Source organism: Pseudorasbora parva, chromosome 18, assembly GCF_024679245.1.
Source record: "Pseudorasbora parva isolate DD20220531a chromosome 18, ASM2467924v1, whole genome shotgun sequence".
In the NCBI taxonomy this organism is placed as follows: Eukaryota; Metazoa; Chordata; class Actinopteri; order Cypriniformes; family Gobionidae; genus Pseudorasbora; species Pseudorasbora parva.
In genome coordinates, this window is record NC_090189.1 from 24,037,749 (window position 1) to 24,054,279 (window position 16,531).

Genomic DNA, 16,531 nt, shown 5'->3' on the forward strand with positions numbered 1-16,531 from the left:
TAAACACCACCTTCTTTCATTCTACAAACATCTCTATAATCAGAGAACATGTTTCTTTTTATATGAGAGGGGTAGCGAGATAAGAAGAATGGAAAATATGAGATGAAGAAGAGGAAGCATAAAGGATTGAGATAGAAAATGAGGAAGTGACACATGGCGAGATGGATGGAGAGAGATCTTAGTGAAATCTCATGCTTTGAAGCTCCACGCACTGGAGGGCAGAGATGGGGGAGGGGGAGCAGTTCAGTCTAAGAACTTAGGGCTCTAATGAAAGAAACGACTTCAGTATCCAAACACTTAAAAAAACTGCACAGAAGACTGTAATTATGAAATAACCTGATTATAAAAGACAAAAAATGCACATAAGCTCACGAAAACACACAACATTTACATAATCATGCAAACCCCACAGCTCTACCATTCCTCGCATATAACGAAGTCTAATTTTACAGTATACGCAATCATTCTCCATATTTTTGCTGGAAACAGATCTCATCAGTGCCTCGGCTCAGAGTGCCCACGTTTCCTTTTTCTTGACACAGTCTAGTAGTTTTCCTGCTATCTCACCCTATTGTGAGGCACCACACGCGTCGAATCTGCCATTTAAATGGGTCAGCCTCCTCTCCTGTGTACTGCAAAAAAACACGAAGATTCTCCCACCCTCAGATCCCTGCATATTAACAACTGTCATGTAGCGCACTTTCAATACGCCGTCCGCGTGTCCACCATATGCATCAATATTCATGAAACATGCAGCATTGCTCAAGCGCCCTCTGTAATCTATAACGATGGACAGCCAAATAAACACGGCATATGTGTGAACGGATCTTTCGCACTGCGAGTTTATCCTGATCGCAGTAGTTCAAGTAGCCTCTCGCTCTCCATAAAGCATTCATCGCTCTCCTGGTGGCTTTGACAGGAGGGAAGTCGACAGGCCTAAACCAGCAGGGAGTCATCCAGTGCTTTAAATACATAATAAGCAGGGCTGTAGCAGAGTAAGCAGGAGCTCTGAAGGGTTTGTGAGAATGACTGACGGTGCACCTCGGTGTGCAGAACAGTATAGATCTTTGGTTAATGGTATGGTGTGGTTAAAAGCACAGGTGCAAAGCAAATATGCTTCATAGCATGACAGTTTGTTATTGGTGAGACAAAGGAGGCCTTAATTACTTAGAGAAAGTCATTCTTTGCGTTCGTCATTTATCTCACTATAACAGATGCATGGCTATGGAGGACATCCCGGATATGCAATATGCCATCATTGCACATGAGCGCTTTTTAAGCCAATCACCAGAGCTGTAAATGTCATGTGACTAAAATTGAGAAGACAAAATGAACTGTGACGCAGTAATGAGCAGGAAGAGTATCAAGGTATCAAGGTCCCGCCCATGCTCCCGCAGAATCAATTGAAAGCACATGCCCCTGAACCTTTTTTAAGCAGCCTGACTGCTACCATTTTGATGCCAGTTGATCGTAGTTAACAAATAGAAAGCTTGTTAAAATAAGGTAAATGAATACAACGACTAACCACAGTTATATCTTTGAAAAAGCCTGTTGTTGCCTTCTTTCAAGGCTGTCAATCGTGACATCACTCCCCGTTTTATAGCATGAAGTAGGCTACCTAACTAAAAACAAACTTATTTAAAAAAAGAACGCTTGAACATACATTGTGATAAAAACTGCCTAAAATGACAAATAGAAAAAAAAAATCGTATCTCATGTGTAATTTGACATTTAAGTTTTGCTTGCATCCAATTTGTTTACATGGAAAGGGTGGAGTTTATGACCTATACTACATCCAGCAACCTGGGGGCGATCAAAATGATTTGGCTTCACTTTTTAGGACATGTGAGGCACGCCCTGTCCAGTTGGTGTAGTTATGGCATCTGACAGCCAAGGACTAACTGAGCCAATGCTAACCAACCAAACCTCCTTCAGATGAGACGCGTTAAACATTAAGGTGGGCCTGATGACTTTTAATGACATGTCTGCCTTAGTCTCTCCAGAGTCAACAAAGCAATAAACAATGGATTAATTTCATCATATTGCCTTTTGTTGTCATGTATTATTGCTATTGATGAGCCATTGACAATGTCTTCCTCAATTTGGTTTTATTAGAACCGGTCTATCGCCATAGAGTCAGTACCTATGGATGGCATTTTCTGCAGGGTGAACAGTTTCATTCTCGTTAAAACCAATTTCCTGTGCCTGTCATCTTTCTCATTGCAACCCCGGACAATCTGGAAAGGTCGCCTACTGTGGACCCTCAACAGGCAGCATATGGCATTTGCCAGCCAAAAATAACACCTGAATCTCTTTATTCCTCCGGTCTTAGCTCCATTCCACATAGTGACATTTGCCCCAGGCACCCTCTCTGCTTGTCTCACGGTGTGACAGTGTAGATGAGACTGTTACCCACAAGGCGACCCTTTCTCCATTCACAATCAATCATTCACACACATACGCATGCGCACACCAACATGCCACGTTTTGCTGCCAAACCTCCCAATGACAACATTCACACAGTCTGGATGTGAATCTTTTTTTTTTTTTTCTGTATTAGTTTAATTGTCCAATTACACATCACCAGAGCCAGTATGAGCTCATTTAGACATGGCTCTATTTTCAGATACTTTGTAAGACTGTGTCAGGCAGAATTTTCCCATATGTTAAGACACACTGCCATTTTCTCATCTTTAGTGACTAGTGATTTAGTTTATCAACAACAGTTATCAAATTTGATTTGCCAAGTGATGTGATATTTAGTCCAACAGCACTGGGAGTTTTCATTGTTTGTATCACACCGTTTGTCTGTGTTTGTTCCAGACAGACTGTCAGTGCATTAGTTCTTTCTGCAGGTTACATTGTTACACCAGTAGGTGACTGTATGAATCATTTACTCAAATGATTTCTTCAGACACACTAATATATTAAAGAGTGGGATAACAAACCAACAGTATGTGAAAAGAGTTGTATGTCTAAATTCATAGTATTCATAAAAATGTTAGGCAGAAAGTACCTGGATGAGAGATTCTGAAGTGCACATCCAATGGACACTTTACACTTCTATGAATGCAAGTGAAGTGAAAAACAACTCACTTTGGTATGTCACATGACAATGACAATACAATGAATGTGTTAAAAAACATTAAATTTATGCTATACACAACATAGAACATAATTTTTTTTGCAGGCACAAAGTAAGAATTCATGTTCAATTCCTTATTCAAAAGAAGTACTTATACTGAGAGCACCCAATTTCAAACGTCTAAATTAGTAAAACTGAATCCATTCATCTAAAACTGGTTGGAGATCAGGTGTGCAACAGGTAACTCTTCACTTAGAATTCATTTTTCAGCAAAAACAGACAAAAGACTGGAAGTGGCAATATTGTGTTTCTGATATTAACTTCTTATTTATTGTTGTATAAAAGGCAATAATAAAATGTGACCCTGGACTACAAAACCAGTCATCAGGGTACATTTTCTGAAATTGAGAGTTATACATCATCTGAAAGCTGAATAAATAAGCTTTCCATTGATTTATGGTCTGTTAGGATAGGACAATATTTGGGAGATATAACTATATGAAAATCTGGAATCTGAGGGTGCAAAAAATATTGAGAAAATAGCCTTTAAAGTTGTCCAAATGAAGTCCATAACAACACATATAATAATAATAGATTTTTGATGTATTTATGTTATGACAATTACATAATATATTCATGGAACATGATCTTTATTTAATATCCTTATATTTGGCATTAAAGAAAAAGCAATAATTTTGACTCATACAGTGTATTGTTGGCTATTTCCACAGATATACTTGTGCGGCTTATGGCTGGTTGTGTGGTCCATGGTCACAAATACAGTGGTTTATAAGCAATAATCATACCTGCAATAATGCTGCAATCGCCTACATTCGTAAAACCAGCACTATTATTCACATACAACTGCTTTATATGCAAATACAATTTGCTAATGAAACCTAACCTAATTGACTTCTTGTACATTCTGATCTTCTTAATCTTTATTTTTTTAAACATGCATATGGACACTGGACAGTGTTTGGCAAAGAGATAGTTTCTCAATAAAAGACAGTATGTGTCCATTACTGTCATGTGAATGCTTCTGTCTAAAGTGGTTATCAGGAACTGTGCGAAAACCCATTGAAGTTGCCCAGTCAAGTGTGAAGATTTTCCCATCATTCCAGCCCCACTGACCATGACAGAGGGGGAAAAAGAGTGCAAAAAATGTCAATGTTCCACCTTCTAATTTACATTCATGCTGTGGAATAGACAGGGGAGCACAAAAGTCCCGTATTCCATCTGGAAACCTTTAGGATGCCATCATGGGGATAGGGAGGAGGATAGAATGAAAATGAAGTGATAGAAAACAATATCACAGCGCTTATTCTTTGAAGAATTCAGATTTAATTTGCACGCATTAATCTGGAGACAGAAACCATTGGGCTCCTTAATTCCCTTGTTCCCACGACCCAGTATAAAATCACAGGTTTGCAGCCAGTATTTTGACTGACGCGTCTCATATGAGGAATTTTCCTATCATTCAAACTGATCCCCATCAGCCTGTTACAACAGTTAGACAGAGCCCAAAAAAGCGGCTTTTAGAGGCTTTTACATCTGAACTCTTCACTCACCCTCATGTCGTTCCAAACCCGTAAGATTTTCCTGCATCGTCAGAACAAGAATGAAGATCTTTTTTAATGAAATCTAAGCTTTCTGTCCTTCCACTGACAGCTACGCAACTACCACTTTCAATCCCTACCACCATCCCTAGAAATGGTATTCTTCAAAGGCTGTCAATGGAGGGACGAAAAGCTCTAAAATTCATTAAAAAGATCTTAATTTGTGTTCCGAAGATAAACGAAAGTCTAATGGATTTGTTACGACATGAGGAAGAGTAATTATTAATGACAGAATTTTCCTTTTTCTGTTTTCTTTAATGTCGATTCAGCACCGTGTGGGCAGTGACAATAGAGCACCAGATCTTCTTACAATTTACCATTGTCACATATTACAGAGCATATTGTATATAATACTTTGTAATATGCATGTAACTGTAAACGAAACTATTCTAACCATAAAGAAATATTTTGACCATTTCACCTGATCCTGGCCAATATAAAAACAGCAAGTTGGGAAGGCAATTAAAAATTCTAAAAGCTGCATAATAAAAGGGCATTTTTATAAATAGTGTTGACACTAGACGAGCAAAAGGAAATGTATGTGTTTGATTGTGTAAAAACCCAATTGGCTAGTGAGCCTTTGATGAATGGGGCACAATAACTAGTCCACAATTAGGAGCGCTCTCTATGTTTGTTTTGGGTATAATTCCCAAAGTCCCAATGTTTCAAACTGTATTTGATTAATGTTATTCTATCAGTTTTAGCATTCATTACAGGATGTACAAACACAAACTTCACAGTATGCATAAAATATGCATTCAATACCATGACTATAAACAGAACGAGGGAAAGAGTAGGAAGGAAGGACAAAGGGGAAGCAATAGAGAAAGGAAGAGAGAGGATAAGCCTCATGAAGCAACTACAAAATGCAAATAAATAGCTGAAACCTATGAGGAGTCATCACTAGTGTCTCTAGAGAAACCCTTCAAAGCCCATTCCCTGCGTCACAAATGCTACAAGCAAAACAGCAAGCTAATATTAAATCTAAATTGAAGTTCCTAGATGAGGGCTGGCACCTTGAAAACAAGGAGGTAGATCAAAGGCATTTTCCTCACAGCCAGAATTATCTTGCTACATTAGCGGAGACACTTACAAACAGCAATTATTGGTGATGGAGGTCTTGGTTGTATAAGGCTGATCATATCAGCGAACCGCCTTGAGGTTTCCTGGGCAGAGAACATACAAATGCCATACAACCAACAGAGGTGATGGGCATTTAAATTAATATAAATACTTTTTTTTACTATATTACATTATTTATATAAAAAATATAATAAATATAAAACAGCTGGTAAGAAAAAGCATATAAATGAATATAAATATATAATATAAAAATAATCTTGTATTATATTTGATGTATATAATGTATATTTATGTAAAGTATTAATGTATAATATAACATATGTAATAAATATAAAACATGAATTTACTTCTTTTTTTTTAAATGCATTTAAGAATTCCTAGTAGACCCACATTAATTTATTCTCAAATGTGATTTGAACAATGTAGTGAAGTGTGTAATTTATGCACTAAACAGAGTTTAAATCTGTTTTATTTGAAAGGCATGATTGGTCAATTGGTGTAAGTTTAGGATGGGACTACCTATTTGATGAACAATAAAAGACAGGGCATGTTTGAAAGTCACTAGAACTTTTTTTGGTCCACTTCTGTCTAATCCTATTAGCAGTGAAGAAATTAAACTATACAGTGGGTACGGAAAGTATTCAGACCCTCTTACATTTTTCACTCTGTTATATTGCAGCCATTTGCTAAAATAATTTAAGTTCCTTTTTTTCTCATTAATGTACACACAGCACTAGCCTGACAAGTCAGACCCACATCAAGATGTTTGGTCTGGAAACTCACCATTGATAGGGCTCAATCCGAGGGGCGGGATAAACGGTTGTCTATCAAACTCCCTCTGCACGCGATAGGATAGCGCTACACCAACCAGAGCAACGAAGGTGAAACGGAGCTTGTTGATAAAACATTTGCCGTATCCGGTCAGCAAAACTCCGAACACATCTTCCCTTTTTAAGAATGACTTCAGTGCCATTCTTTGTTCTTTTCTCAGAGAAAAGCTTAACTCCAAGTCTTCCAGAGTCGCGGTCAAAGCTGATTCGAAAGACCGCCGTTCGCCAGTTTCTGTGTTGACTAGAAGCACGCAAACGCAACTCGGCCATCGTCATTATGGCCCCGCCCGCCGACTCTATACACGATGTGATTGGCCCGGCAAAAGTTAGGCGAATACAGCTCAAAAGGGTATTGAGAGTTGCTAGACGACACTCGCGGGCAGATTACATTTTCTGCCGCTAGAGTGCATCTAGATTCCTAGGCTAACACAGCACCCCATGTTGACAGGAAAACACAGAATTGTTGCCATTTTTGCAGATTTATTAAAAAAGAAAAACTCAATTATCACATGGTCCTAAGTATTCGGACCCTTTACTATGGCACTCATATATTTAACTCCGGTGCTGTCCATTTCTTCTGATCATCCTTGAGATGATTCTAATCTACACCTTCATTTGAGTCCAGCTGTGTTTGATTATAATGACTGGGCCAGGATTAAGAAAACCACACACCTGTCTATATAACTTCTATACAGTTCACAGTGCATGTCAGAGCAAATGAAAATCATGAGGTCAAAGGAACTGTCTGAAGAGCTCAGAGACAGAATTGTGGCAAGGCATAGATCTGGCCATGGTTTAAAAAAAAATTCTGCTGCACTTAAGGTTCTTAAGAGCACAGTGGCCTCCATAATCCTTAAATGGAAGACCTTTGGGTTGACCTAAACCCTTCCTAGAGCTGGCCGTCCGGCTGAGTTCCAGAGATTCAGTCGGGAGACGGGAGATCACTGCAGCCCTCCACCAGTCGGGGCTTTATGTAAGAGTGGCGAGACGGAAGCCTCTTCTCAGTGCAAGACACATGAAAGTCTCCTAAAAAATACCTGAAGGACTGGTGAGAATTAAGATTCTCTGGTCTGATGAGACCAAGATAGAACTTTTTGGCCTTAATTCTAAGTGGTATGTGTGGAGAAAACCAGGCACGGCTAATCACCTGTCAAATACAGTTCCAACAGTGAAGCGTGGTGGTGGCAGCATCATGCTGTGGGGCTGTTTTTCAGCTGCAGGGACAGGGTGACTGGTTGCAATCGAGAGAAAGATAAATGCGGCCAAGTACAGGGATATCCTGAAGGAAAACCTTCTCCAGACTGCTCAAGACCTCAGACTGGGCTGAAGGTTCCCCTTCCAACAAGACATTGACCCTAAGCACACTAAAATAATGAAGGAGTGGCTTCATTACAACTCCATGATTGTTCTTGAATGGTCAAGGGCCCAGACTTAAACCCAATTGAGCATCTCTGGAGAGACCTGAAAATGGCTGTCCACCAACGTTTACTATCCAACCTGACAGAACTGGAGAGGATCTGCCAGGAGGAATGGCAGAGGATCCCCAAATCCAGGTGTGAAAAACTTGTTGCACCTTTCCCAAATGACTCATGGCTGTATTAGATCAAAAGCGTGCTTCTACTAATACTGAGCAAAGGGTCTGAATACTTAGGATCATGTGATATTTGAGTTTTTCTTTTTTAATAAATCTGTAAAAATGTCAACAATTCTGTGTTTTTCTTTCAATATGGTGTGGTTGCGTGTACATTAATGAGAAAAGAACTTAAATTATTTTAGCAAATGGCTGCAATATAAGAAAGAGTGAAACATTTAAGGAGGTCTGAATACATTCCGTATCCACTGTATATGCCTTATCCACTTTAAATATTCTCAGCATGAACAGACTCCCTGTTATTACCTGTTATAGATACATTTCATTACAATTACAAGCTGCCAGAATCCTAAAACCCAGAAGTCCCATTTGGTACAGCCAATGACACATGACTGGGATGATGTGGCTTTTGTTGTAAGCATTTTGTTTTTGCCAAACATTTTGACAAATTTGAGTGTTTCTTGGAGAGCTGTGGTTTCCTCCTTTTTTTCGCCGCTTCATTCTTTAGCAAAGGTGAAAAATGTATCTGAGCAGGAACATGAATGTATACTCATTCATTATTGCCAAACTGTTTTTTTATTTTATTTTTTTTATTTTGAGGATTGTTGCTGTAGTAATTTTAATTGGACAGTGTGAATGGTGTTCTGTAATCTTCAGGTACACGTTTTCTAACTGGCCACAGATCCTTAGCAATGTTTTTTTCATCGCTTCTTTAAAAAAAAAAACTGGCTACCTTGTAACCAATCACGTCAACGTGTGGGAGGGCTTTAGCATATCATGAATTATTCTCTGAAACAAGGGAGTCTCAAGAGAAGCCACGTTATCCTGGTATGTTTTTCTGTTGATATGAAAAATGGGGTACATTTAGCAATTGAGCAGGTGAATTATATAAATTAAGTATATTACGATGTAATGATGAACTATATCTTTCTCCAATGACATTCTGTTCAAAGCGTTTCTAAGGATACAGATGTTAAGAAGGCTGACTGAAACGACGAATGGGAACATGGTTTGTGTAATTTTGCTAAATATTATTAGCTGTTTGATAGCATAATCAAGCAAAAGGCTAATCATATTAATTACCGTTATGTGTTCAACATTGTAGAGAGCGATAAATAAAAAGCATTACCATTCTGATACATTGACTTGTATACAACCTTAAATGAGTGAGTGGAGAATATACAAGCACTTGTATATTCATGGCTCTGCTTATACTAAATGAAGCAAGGGTGTAGAGTTACAAAGAAACTATTTTAAGGGCTTTTTCACAGGGAAAAAACTTTATATGTAAATTCAGGGTTCAAAGATGAGTTTTAATTTATAAAATTATTGACTATATATAGGAGGACTTTAAGTTCAGCTTTACTCCACGAAAGCAATACGGTTGAATGCGTTTTTGACTACCTTTGAAAGTGATCAAAAGTGAACAAGTTCAAAATGCTTTAAAACACGTTTACACCAGTATTTAGATTAGTCACCTTATGATGTAACTCACTACATTTTAAAACAGGGCCCGTATTCTTAAAGGGTTAGTTCACCCAAAAATGAAATTGATGTCATTTCAATGACTCACCCTAATGTTGTTCCACACACGTTTGACACATGATCCAAACTGCTAAAATCACGTGACATTGGCGATCCGAATCATTGATCGATACACTGATTCATGGCCGTTTGAATCTTTATTTGAGGTTTGAAAACAAACGCGGAAGAGAAGACAATGCTGAATAAAACCGTAGTTTTTGTTATTTTTGGACCAAAATGTATTTTCGATGCTTCAAGAGATTCTAATCAACCAACTGATGTCACACATTGACTACTTTGATGATGTTTTATTAGCTTTCTGGACATGGACAGTACAGTGTGCATAGACTGCATATGCTCTGGGAATAAAATATAAAATAACTTAAACTGTATTCTGAAGATGAACGGAGGTCTTACAGGTGTGGAACGACATTAGGGTGAGTCATTAATGACATCAATTTCATTTTTGGGTGAACTAACCATTTAAAGCTTCTTAGAATCCTTTCAGAAAGCTCCTAAATTTACCTTAAAATTTAGGTTGGTTGTCCAAGAAGAAAAAAATAGTGCTTTTAAGTATAGGGTCTATATAAGCTTTCACTTTGAAATTACAGGCGTTATGTTGTTTTACAGGCTAGTGTAACTCTTTCCATTAGCATGAGTGCCCACAGCCTAAGCCCAGGCACCACTATTCAGCATATGGTAACACAGAATTTAAAACAAAATTACAGAAACTCCTCTAAATGTCCAACATAACTGAACATTAAAGACTTACATTAACTTAAAACACTTTCCCTTTACAGAAAAACACAAAATAACACTTTAATCCCTAAATTTACTCTCCTAACGCAGTCCCTTGCAAAGCATGCTGGGAATTACAGATCCACTGCCCAGTTAGTTATGTCAACACAAATATTTCATGCAGCTTTCACACAAATCAATTAAGTAAACCTCAGTTTTAAATACACTCACCTAAATGATTATTAGGAACACCTGTTCAATTTCTCATTAATCCAATTATCTAATTAACCAATCACATGGCAGTTGCTTCAATGCATTTAGGGACGTGGTCCTGGTCAAGATAAATGCTACAGACAAAAATATATCATATTAAGGCTACATATTTATATTATCTATAACACGGCTTGACAGAGCTTACTTACCTCAAATGTGCAGAGATGTGAGAAGGGCAAGATATTTTAATGGTTCGCTTGGCTGGCTTTTACAGTGCTAATCATTTGTAAAGGCAGGCGAGCTGTGGACGGTGGGTGAAATATGAAGGCTTTAGTGCTGGGCCTCTGACTCTAATAATGGTGGTCGAGCTGCAAGTAAAAGCGAGAAGAACGCCATTTGAAGGCTTAGGATTCTCATTGAGGATGGTGATACTAAAGGGATCACACATAGACAACCATCAGACATAAAAAAGTGCACTGGAAGAACCTCAGACTTAGAACAACTTTTAGCCTGCACAACAACAACAAAAAAAGGTTTAAACATCCAATTTTCTGGATGTGTTGCACACAGTTGTACTCATAATTCTTGTGCCACATATGGCGCTCTCGTGGAGAGACTTACAGGCTTTACAATCCAATGGGAACTCATGCTTGCAACAAAATTGGGCTTCTAAATCTTGGCCGACATAATTCACATCTTCCGGAGCTTTCAGAGCAAGCGGATGTACAAATATTCAGACACGCCACATAATGAAAGGAGCAGCAGCAGTGGAAACAAACCACTTTCTGAATTTCGCCTTTAGCAAGAATAGGATTATTTTCAGTTCGCCAGAAACATTAAGATTAGCTCAAGCTGTGAGTAATGGTTCCAGGCATTAGGGGAAAGGAAAAAATGCCATTGAGACCAAGAGCTCCAACAAGAGAACACATAGCAGTTTACAGCTAGAGAGAATCACCGAGACCAGACTCAAGCTAAATCAAGTGTTCAGCAAAAAAAAAAAAAACATGATATATTTATTAGCTTTAATGATTGCATGATGCTTGTACCTATTGGCACACTTTAAGATTCTGGCTTAAAAATACATATTTCCGACTATTTCATGCCATCAACCTAAGTGAAAATGGACAGGACTGATTTGAAATACAGGCTGCAGGAGTATCATTTGCCTACAGTCTGTTTTGTTGAAGTATAATTATATAATAACGGAAATTAAAGGCGTAATTGATTTCCCTTGTGAGGACATATGGTATTTTGTGTGTCATGTGAGAGCAGGTCTATCAAAATGACCATCTGTTATATTTGCTTATATGTTAGAAGGATACTTCACCCAAAAATAAACATTCTATCAGCATTGACTCACCCTTATTCCAAACTTGAATGGCTTTCTTCCTTCTTCTGAACACAAAAGAAGAAATTTTGAAGTATGTTTTTGTCCATACAATGAAAGTCACTAAAGTACAAAAATAAAAGGTAGGAAGACATGCCAAAATCAGCCAGAGGTTTCTTACGCATCACATAAACACTGTGGGGAGGAGAAATAAACCTGCCCAGTGTATCGGGGGGAAATACATTTACATGGGTATAATTGTTTGATCTCAAGTCAATGCATGTGGAAGCTGAGGGTTTCCCTACATACCACAGCATACTGGCATATCACATTCTATGTTTATCTGAAACAGGTGGGCTGCCTCTGTAGTGAGAGTAGGAGAGCGTTTCCATGAGAACTGTGCCTGCTAAGTATTCAAAGCCAGTATGAAAACTATGTGGCTCTTACTACTAGTTATGCGGGGTCAGTACAAAACATTTAAGAGAGAATGGCGGCTAAGTGCGCAGATAGCCTAATAGTAACTCAATTAACCCGGTTTAATACAGGAGTAAAGTCAATCTTACCTGCTCTGAGAGACAAATGTACGTTAACAGCGGTTCATTTTGTTGGGTAGCTCCTGTGGGCTGTGCGAAATATGACAAACTTTGTACCTGAAAAAAAAATGTAGGTTTAAATTAGACACGTCTACATAGTCTTAAATAAATAGGCTATGAGATATTTGAAAGGGAGAGTTTCCTTTTCATAGAATCGTCTATTATGACACCAAGTAACCTGAAAACATGGAGGATGCAGTCTATTACTCATTTCTTGCAATAATCAATTCGCTTTCTTCGCGTATAAACCTATACAGTCCGGTGGTTAACAGCAAATAATGCTGTAAGAGTTGCAGTGTAATGTGGTGTGTTAAGTAAATTCGTACTTACAATGACGGTGTGTGGATTCCGGTGGACACTCGGTGTTGACTTGCTGTAGTTCGGTTCAATTCACAGTGAATGAGCTCGGTGCGCGCGGCTCATGTCTCCATGGAGCAGCGGTGATGCGCGCGAGCTGTACAGCGGTGCTCTTGATTTGACAGTTCAAACAATACAAACAACTAACATAAACACGCGCGATCCGATCCGGTTGTAGACTCGAGACGAGAGTAATCTTAAGAAACGAGCGTCTTACGTTCAAGACGAGACGTGAATTAAAATCTCAATTCGAAAGATCTTCAGCCCATTCACATAATTCCAAACACTATAGAAAAAGATCAAATGCCTGCTTCCAGCAATGGCATTTTAGGGGTACAAAAAAAAGACTGCTGAAAAATATGCCTTCTATAAAAACCGGAGAGTATATAATGCACATTGGGGGGAAAGAGAGAGAGAGAAAAAGAGAAGAATGATCAGAGCCGCACATGGACGTGTGGCGCCAGAGGGAGTGAATGAGAAGATGTTAACTATTCGCTCGCATCAGCATCAGCCTCGCCATGAGGATGGAGGAGACGGGCGGAGTTTATTGGAAAAGGTAATATGGAAATGAACACTGTTTCTCTTTTCAGCGAATGGATTCTGCAGAAAGCTGAGACGGTGCGAAAAGCGGCAGCAGCGTGGACTGCAGAAAGAGGGGAGGTGACATTTTCCTATACAGCGCGTACAGGTTTGCCAGTGTCACTGGCAGGCATTGCGAGCCAACACCGGACGATAATTCATCAAACTGGCACTGATGTAGCACAGACAGACATTAGAAATGCTAATTATCTTGGCTAGTGTAAAAGCACGTGCATGTCAGAGGGGCTCAATACATCAACGTTGCACCTCTGGCCCCTCTACTAGTGACACTGATTCAATAATGACACTTAAACAATAACTCTAGTGCTTCAAGGGTGATACTCACCCTTGTCAGGTATAATAAACAAGTTAGCGTCTAGTACAGTTTATCAGGGTTACTTTCAATTCGTAATGTTTTATGCAACAACAAAAAAATCTTCCTCTACAGATTAAATAATTATTTGGATGCTTTGAATAACTCTAGCCAACTATTAAAATTGAAGGCAAAGTCCTTCTTGATTGCTTTGGGTGAGGAAGACAACACACATCTTAATCCAGCCTACACTGGTTTGCTGGTCTTAGATGGTTTCTCAATCTCCCTCTTGGATGGTTTTAGAAATTTTAAGCCAGCAATGGAACAGCTTGGACAGAACATCTCAAACCAACTACAAGGCCAGTAAACCTGGTTTAATAACCTATCACTTGGGGCAAAAGTGTTAGATTTATATGATTTAATCTTGTACATCAGTCACACATAAATCAATTAGGTTAAGCAAACATAGCCTAATTTGTTCTTCAACATCATGGAATGAAGTTTTTTAAGTGACCCAATCAAGTAACCTCATGGTAAATTTGACATGGCTGAGCTCCCTGCCATGATTCGGGCATTCAACTTCATAAATTCACTCATTCAATTTAATTTAATTTAATATATTTGAATGTCACACTGAATCATAATACTGCACTTGCTAGCTCACAAACTATTAGCAAATAGCACACATTATAGCATCTTAAAGGCTAAGCATTAAAAGCTCCTTCTGCAAAGCAGTTATGACATCCAACACAACTCTTTTCATCATCAAATACATTAAAATACACCAAATAAAACTTTTACAAATAAAAAAAAAAACATTTAATATTTTGATTTAGCCTTATAGCATGCTGGGAACCAACATGCCCAGCCCAGTTTCATTTAACGCAACACAAATCCTTAATGTAATCTCAATACAAACATATTAAATAAACTTCGATTTTACATATTTGAGTGGATTCAACACAATCAAATTACGTTAGGACAAAATCTATAGCAATTGTGTTGCTGTAACTTATTTTAATTAAGCAATTTAAACAAGCAACAAAAATATTTTTTTTCAGTGATGGTTGTATTTTTTCATTTATTGCAGTAGGGTCACTAAAACAACCTAAATGATAATATTATAAACAATATAATAAACAATGGAAATACTTTTTATTTATATGATGTATAACCAAAGTCATGATGTTGTCAATGAGCTTTTTACAAATGTTATGTATTCGTTAATAGCTACAAAATGAAAAGGAGAACTTCATGTATATAACGAACACAGACATGCGGCCGTGTTGTAGACCTAGCAGATTATATAAAATCAGCAATCTATACAATAACAGATCCTATTAACCTATATTTGGGTGTTCTGCAGGCATGAGTCATAAGCAAAGAAATATCCAACTTCTTCTAATGATTCAACACATCTCTCCTGCCATCTACAGTTCGACATGGGGAAATGCCTATTATATGACCATATAGTTCTTGAACATAAATAGCCAAATGCAGGTCCTTCTCAAAAAAATAGCATATGTGATAAAAGTTCATTGCTTTCCATAATTTTATTGATAATAATTAAACTTTTATATATTTTAGATTCATTGCACACCAACTGAAATATTTCAGGTCTTTTATTGTTTTAATATGATGATTTTGGCATACAGCTCATGAAAACCCAAAAATCCTATCTCAAAGACTTAGCATATTTCATCCGAACAATAAAAGAAAAGTGTTTTTAATACAAAAAAAGTCAACCTTCAAATAATTATGTTCAGTTATGCACTCCATACTTGGTCGGGAATCCTTTTGCAGAAATGACTGCTTCAATGCGGCGTGGCATGGAGGCGATCAGCCTGTGGCTCTGCTGAGGTGTTATGGAGGCCCAGGATGCTTCGATAGCGGCCTTAAGCTCATCCAGAGTGTTGGGTCTTGCGTCTCTCAACTTTCTCTTCACAATATCCACAGATTCTCTATGGGGTTCAGGTCAGGAGAGTTGGCAGGCCAATTGAGCACAGTAATACCATGGTCAGTAAACCATTTACCAGTGGTTTTGGCACTGTGAGCAGGTGCCAGGTCGTGCTGAAAAACGAAATCTTCATCTCCATAAAGCTTTTCAGCAGATGGAAGCATGAAGCGCTCCAAAATCTCCTGATAGCTAGCTGCATTGACACTGCCCTTGATAAAACACAGTGGACCAACACCAGCAGCTGACATGGCACCCCAGACCATCACTGACTGTGGGTACATGACACTGGACTTAAGGCATTTTGGCATTTCCTTCTCCCCAGTCTTCCTCCAGACTCTGACACCTTGATTTCCGAATGACATGCAAAATTTGCTTTCATACGAAAAAAGTACTTTGGACAGCAATGGAACAGTCCAGTGCTGCTTCTCTGTAGCCCAAAAGTGGCTTGACCTGGGGAATGCAGCACCTGTAGCCCATTTCCTGCACACGCATGTGCACGGTGGCTCTGGATGTTTCTACTCCAGACTCAGTCCACTGCTTCCGCAGATCCCCCAAGGTCTGGAATTGGTCCTTCTCCACAATCTTCCTCAGGGTCTGGTCACCTCTTCTCGTTGTGCAGCGTTTTTTGCCACACTTTTTCCTTCCCACAGACTTCCCACTGAGGTGCCTTGATACAGCACTCTGGGAACAGCCTATTCGTTCAGAAATGTCTTTCTGTGTCT

The 16,531-nt window shown here is 38.6% G+C and overlaps 1 protein-coding gene across 3 annotated transcripts in view; it reads right to left on the reverse strand.

Annotated features, from left to right (window-relative positions):
• The window catches only part of slc8a4a (solute carrier family 8 member 4a), an 85,051-nt gene extending 69,740 nt beyond the window's left edge, over positions 1-15,311 (reverse strand). Inside the window, exons 1-3 of one of the 3 annotated variants that reach the window (XM_067422839.1) lie at positions 12,934-15,311; positions 12,574-12,660; positions 12,044-12,078 (exon numbers count right to left, since the gene is read on the reverse strand). The gene's annotated coding sequence lies outside the window, so the exon portion shown is untranslated. Of the gene's footprint in view, positions 1-12,043; positions 12,134-12,573; positions 12,661-12,933 lie in introns of all 3 variants that reach the window. The other 2 variants (XM_067422838.1, XM_067422837.1) reach the window with 2 other exon arrangements.
• Positions 15,312-16,531: the final 1,220 nt, after the last annotated feature.